This window comes from Palaemon carinicauda, chromosome 37 (genome assembly GCF_036898095.1).
Source record: "Palaemon carinicauda isolate YSFRI2023 chromosome 37, ASM3689809v2, whole genome shotgun sequence".
Lineage (NCBI taxonomy): Eukaryota > Metazoa > Arthropoda > Malacostraca > Decapoda > Palaemonidae > Palaemon > Palaemon carinicauda.
Genome location: NC_090761.1, coordinates 57,543,802 through 57,549,946, shown reverse-complemented (window position 1 = coordinate 57,549,946; position 6,145 = coordinate 57,543,802). Strand labels below are relative to the sequence as shown.

General features: G+C 32.9%; 1 protein-coding gene across 1 annotated transcript in view; it reads left to right on the top strand.

The window, feature by feature from the left end:
* The window catches only part of LOC137629711 (zinc finger CCHC-type and RNA-binding motif-containing protein 1-like), a 543,938-nt gene that overhangs the window by 324,087 nt on the left and 213,706 nt on the right, over positions 1-6,145 (top strand). The gene's annotated exons all lie outside the window — the stretch shown is intronic.

Genomic DNA, 6,145 nt, shown 5'->3' with positions numbered 1-6,145 from the left:
TTAGAATAAGGGAATACGTATTTGTAAGGTATTAGTGATAATTAGTTATTTTTAGCAGAGATTATTAGTCTTTTAAAAAATATAAAAGTAGGACATATCATGGAAAAAAGCGAAAGAGAGAGAGAGAGAGAGAGAGAGAGAGAAAGAGAGAGAGAGAGAGAGAGAGAGAGAGAGAGAGAGAGAGAGTTACAATGATTTTGGATGTCTCAAAGACTTTTTAGTCCATCCAGGGAGACCCCATTTACTCTTGAGTAGAGCAATTTGGTAAGAACGTTTAGAGAGTTTTTATCATTTTGTCTAACCTATTCTTGAACTCTTTTACCGAGTTACTGTTTACTACATGCACTGGAAATCTGCTTCGTAAATTTCCTATTTTGTTTCTAAAGAAATTACCACATTGAGTGGTGTTGCATCTTTTCAATTCCAGTTTGTATCCGTTATCTCTGAACTAAGAGAGAGAGAGAGAGAGAGAGAGAGAGAGAGAGAGAGAGAGAGAGAGAGAGGTTCTAGTTTGTAAACATGCAGATTAACTACGAAACATTGTATGTAGTAATAGAGAGAGGAAGTGTAGCAAATGTTGACAGTAATGGCCTCGAAAACAATTATAAACCCTGAATATGATTGAAGGCCTTTACGTCAGCCCTCGGATTTTAGTTCATTTATTTCTTATAAATGACTATATTGGAAGGTTTATAGTACCAGTTCAGAAAAGAAATGAGCAAAAAATCCTAACTAAAATTCTTGAAAAAGGCCTTGGTTACTGTAAATGTGGTTTAAAAGACATGTGTACAATTCGGAGAGAAGAACTTATATATATATATATATATATATATATATATATAAATGTTTATATATATACAGTATATATACATATATACATATATTTGTTAAAGCATATTTTAGAAAGGATAAAATGGAATAAAGGCAAGAAGTGGAATAATAAGTTGTATGGCTGATCAACTAAAAGTAAAATTATGTATCCAGAAACTATTGGATAACAACAAAGTCTTGGATGTATGATTTAATAATAGGATGATGAACGTTATTAAAAAAGTCCAGTGTAAAATCAAAGGAATCAGAGAGAGAGAGAGAGAGAGAGAGAGAGAGAGAGAGAGAGAGAGAGAGAGCAATGACTCACAATCATATTTGTATTGAAAATGAATCTAAACATTTATGGAGAAAACCTGTTCCATGGAGATACATATTGAATTTCGTTGATAATAATTGAGATCTTTCACATTATTTCTAAATGCATTGCTGAAAGGTTTTCATAGAACAATATGAATCTGAGAACGGCTGCAGAAAAGAAAGCTAAAACTCATAACAGAGAATTCGTATTTGAGAGATCAAAACTAATTAGAATCAAGGAATAAATAGTGATTTTGAGTTGTTTAAAGGCTAAATATTGGCTTTCGAGAAATCTGTCTTTCGAGAATTTGATAGTTCGAGAAATAATTTTCCGAGCAATTGATTTCGAGCATTTGGTTTTCGAGCAATTGATTCGAGCATTTGGTTTTCGAGCAGTTGATTTCGAGCATTTGGTTTTCGAGCAATTGATTTCGAGAAATTTCCCTGGAATCGATACACTGCAGTATAAGTTTTGGTACAAATGGACAACAGACAGAGACATGAAAGTAACAAACAAATTGAAAGTCTCTAGTGGCGATCTAACACCAATCTCTGTACAAGAAAATGTTAAAATGGACACATTAGAATTTGATGACCTATATATTTTGTAAAGAGGCATAATAATATATTCGTTGAAAGGATAGATGTCCGGATGCCAGAAAACCTCAAATCAATTTAATTAGTCGTCGAAAGGAATAGAAGATCACTAAAGAGAGTTGAGAGAAAAGGGAAATAAGTCAAGGGAAAAGTTTGAGAAGATGGATGGGGAAATCATAAATATCAAATACTTGTTTGGAAAATTTCAAAATTAGACGCAATGATCGGGAAAAAAAGGGTTTAGAATATTCTTAAAAACTTCTACCTATATATCCATTTTTTTACAATTGTAAAATATTGCAGGAAAAGTATCTAGGAATCTGTTCTAAAATAATGATAATGATAATAATGAAAATAATCCTAAGTCCGATGTCAATACGATTAATAGACAACACTAATTTTAGATGATAATTCACGTGATTATGATTTATTGTAGTTGTAAACATAAATTCAGGATGAAACAGGATTGTGGAAGATAATTTTACGCAGGTTACCGAACTACAAAGAAATTTTCATGATAATATTTGAGTACAATATGTTCTAAATGAATAAAAAAGGAAAGCGATTTTCATCAAAAGTTAATAGAAAGTGAAAATAAAGATGGTTGGGTTCAAATCAATAATGAGAGGGAATTAGAAAACATTAAAAGAAATTGGGAATTTGTAACACAAAGAAGGAGATTAACGCAAAAAGTAATGAACGGAGAGAGAGAGAGAGAGAGAGAGAGAGAGAGAGAGAGAGAGAGAGAGAGAGAGAGGGGGGGGGGGGGTATTATGTTTCATCATAGTATGAGTTTAATAACAGTGTATTCAAGGAAGTACTGTATACTTCACCCGTGACCATTAAACATTGTATCGTGACAACTTTTAATATTTAAGGATCTAACTTGATCTATATAATTAGCATGAAATACTGATAATGGTTAATAATCCTGAAAATTATACAACAAAATCTGATGGATAAGTAATTATGAAACATAAGTAGGGTTGTGGTGGCCGAAATGGTAACGTCCCTGACTGGTGAAGGCCAGACTGGGGTTCGGGTCCCGCTCAAACTCGTTAGTTCCTTTGGTCGCTGCAATCTCACCTTCTTTGTGAGCTAAGAATGGGGGATTTGGAGAAGTCTACAGGGCTATCTGCTGAGTCATCATCAGCTATTGCCTGGCCCTCCTTGGTATTAGCTTGGGTGGAGAGGGGGCTTGAGCGCTGATCATATGCATATATGGTGAGTCTCAAGGGCATTGTCCTACCTGCTAAGGCAATGTCACTATCCCTTCTCTCTGCCATTCATGAGCGGCTTTTAAACATTTAAAAGGTCAAAAGTTCTTTTACAATAGTTGATATTTTCAAATGGATGTAAATTTTGACGTGTTCATTCAATGTAAATTTGGAAGAGGAAATGAGAATGAAAGTATGTATTTCACAAAAGAAAAATTTTATCAAGAAGGAAAAGGGAAATGATATGTGAAACAAGATACTAATAATTACAGAGGAGGGAGTACCATAACTTCATAAATGGGATGAATATTGTGATGAATATTATAATCATAGAGTTTATAAAGAATCAGACAAGTATGATGAACTAATGGACAGGAATACTTCCTTTGAGAAAGATTGAATAACAAATTTCTCTTCAAGAGTAACCAGTAGAGAACACACCAATGCCCAAAAACCTAAACAATAACTAAACTTAACCTTGGCTATTGATGTTTTGATCACTTAAGGTGGCTCTGCTTATATAAAGGTAACTAGCGAAATCATTATGTGCTTAACTGTGACTTTATATTTTGACCATTCGAGGTCAAATAAAGTCAACCTTATTATTGGGATATCTGTTTAAATCAGTAGTATATAAAGGTTATCATGACTATGGTTGTGCCTTGCTTGGGGATAATCTTAACTTTTTTTTTCATTAATCTTTTTTTTTGTTTAGGCTAAAATTCTTATAAAATTGTCAATTTTGAGATGGTTTCTCCTAAGGGACATAATCCAGAGAGAGAGAGAGAGAGAGAGAGAGAGAGAGAGAGAGATTATATCACTATAATGTTACCTACTCCGTCCTTTGAAATTCCATTTACCTATCATATTACAGTTTATTATTTTGTGGGTGTACATCGTTCGAAAAAATTACCATAACCTTTCTTTTCAATCAAAATCTAGCTACCCGAAAACTTTCATGTCACAAGCCTCTATTTTTCTCTTTTATTTCAAGGTTCAAACCCCTGTAAAGCCTATCTTTGCAGCCGCCATCACATCGACCTATTTTGTTGACTGAAAATCATGCAGGAAAAATGTGGCTGCAAGCAAATGCAAAATGTTTAGAGCAATTCATCCGTAATCACCGTTCTTAGTGAAAAGCCTTCAATCTAATCTCTATCATCATTATCTCTTCTCCTCTCCATTTCTCCGTTTGCAATCTCTGGTAATCAAATGATCAAGAGATGATTATCAATCATAGGATAAAGGATGATGTGGACATCAGATTCAAATATTTCGTTTTCATCGAAGTCATTGAATGATTATATAATACTAGTGCATATGACCCGTCAAAAACTATATTATTTGCTTTTAGGCTGTGAAAAATTGCATAGTTTTTCTATGCATTCTTAGTGGTTTGTATACTATCGTGATGGCCTATCGGAAACGTCTTGGTGGACGGCTAAGTATTTAGATAGATATACACACACGCGCGCACCAGAGTATAACTATATCCTCTCTCTCCCCACTACCCGAGGGACGGGGAGAGCTGATCATGACCAAAAAGAAATATATATGAGTAATTATATATATATATATATATATATATACTGTGTATATATATATATATATATATATATATCCAGACACTTGTTCTTTGTTAAATAGGGGAGATTGATATAAACTTTAAGCGATATGTACGAAAAATAATTCTTTGAGTTTAGGAACCAATTTAAACAAAGTTGTTTCGTCAGGGCATGGGGATTGATAAGAGAGCAAAAGTGAGGAAAGCTGGTAAAATTTAATTATGTATTTAAGTAATCGTTACTTCGAATATTACCTTCTAAAACTTGTAGTTTAGACAATCGTATATTGAAGAACTTGACGTAGTACTGCCTGCAATGGATACACACACATATATACACACGCACACATACACTACACACATACACGCACAGACGCACACCACATACACACACACACATACGAATATAAGGAATGGGGAACTCGATTAATGTTTTATGGGGACAAGTGTAAGTATGAGCCAGGGTAACTCGCAGAGTACAGGCAATGGAATTTACGTTTTTAAAAATTCATGCTAAATTTAATCATAAAAGTACAATGTGTGACAAATCACAGTTATTTATATATTTGTGTTTTTCAGAGGTTAGACATTTAAAGGTTACTTTATTGAGAGCCTTAATATGTATGAAATACCAAAAATATAGACAGTATTTCACGAAAAGTTTGAAAGGCAAATAAAGATGTATATGAAATAGAAGGCTTTTCGAAGAAGAAAAGATACTTTAAAAAAAAAAGGAGAGAAATTTGACCCTACAAAAAGATGACGAACATCTAGGGAAAGAGAAGGGGAAAAAAACCCTAGACTTGAGACACGAAAGCCACATGAAGAGCAATTAATGGGGAAAAGTCATTTTCTTGTGAGGTTACCATATAAAAAGGGTAATTAGTCTTTTATATGGATATTTCTTTTTATTTTTGGGGGGGGAGGCAGGGATCTGTGACCATATTGTTTGCTGCCACCACGTTTGAAAAATGCGTATATATATACATATATATATATATATATACAGTATATACTGTATATATATATATATATATATGTATATATACATATATATACATTTATATATGTATATATATATATATATATATATGTATATATACATATATATATACATTTATATATGTATATATATATATATATATATATTTATGTATACTGTATACACACACACACACATATATATATATATGTATATATATATATATATATATGTGTGTGTGTGTGTGTGTGTGTTGGTGTGTGTATCAAGGTTGTCTGATAAACTGGAGAAATAGAAAACTTACTAGTTAACATTGGGCATTGTATAGACCCTCTAAATAAAACTCGTCTGTTTTAGTAATTTTCAAAGGCCAATGCGACATTTGAATAACCATAAAGTAAAACTATAATAAGTCATTTTTAAAGACTATGAGATAACGAAATGCTTCAGCCTAAAATGAAAACCAAACATGACTAGATAGTTAGGCCACATCAAAATTAGTTATTGATTTCATAGATATGTCATATCAACACATCTGCAACAATTATAACGGTTTTTAGTCCACGGCATGACAAAGGCCTCAGACATGTCCTTATTCATGCCTGAGATTTTGCCATTTTATACCCATGCTACCTATTGACGGTTGGTGATGGTGGG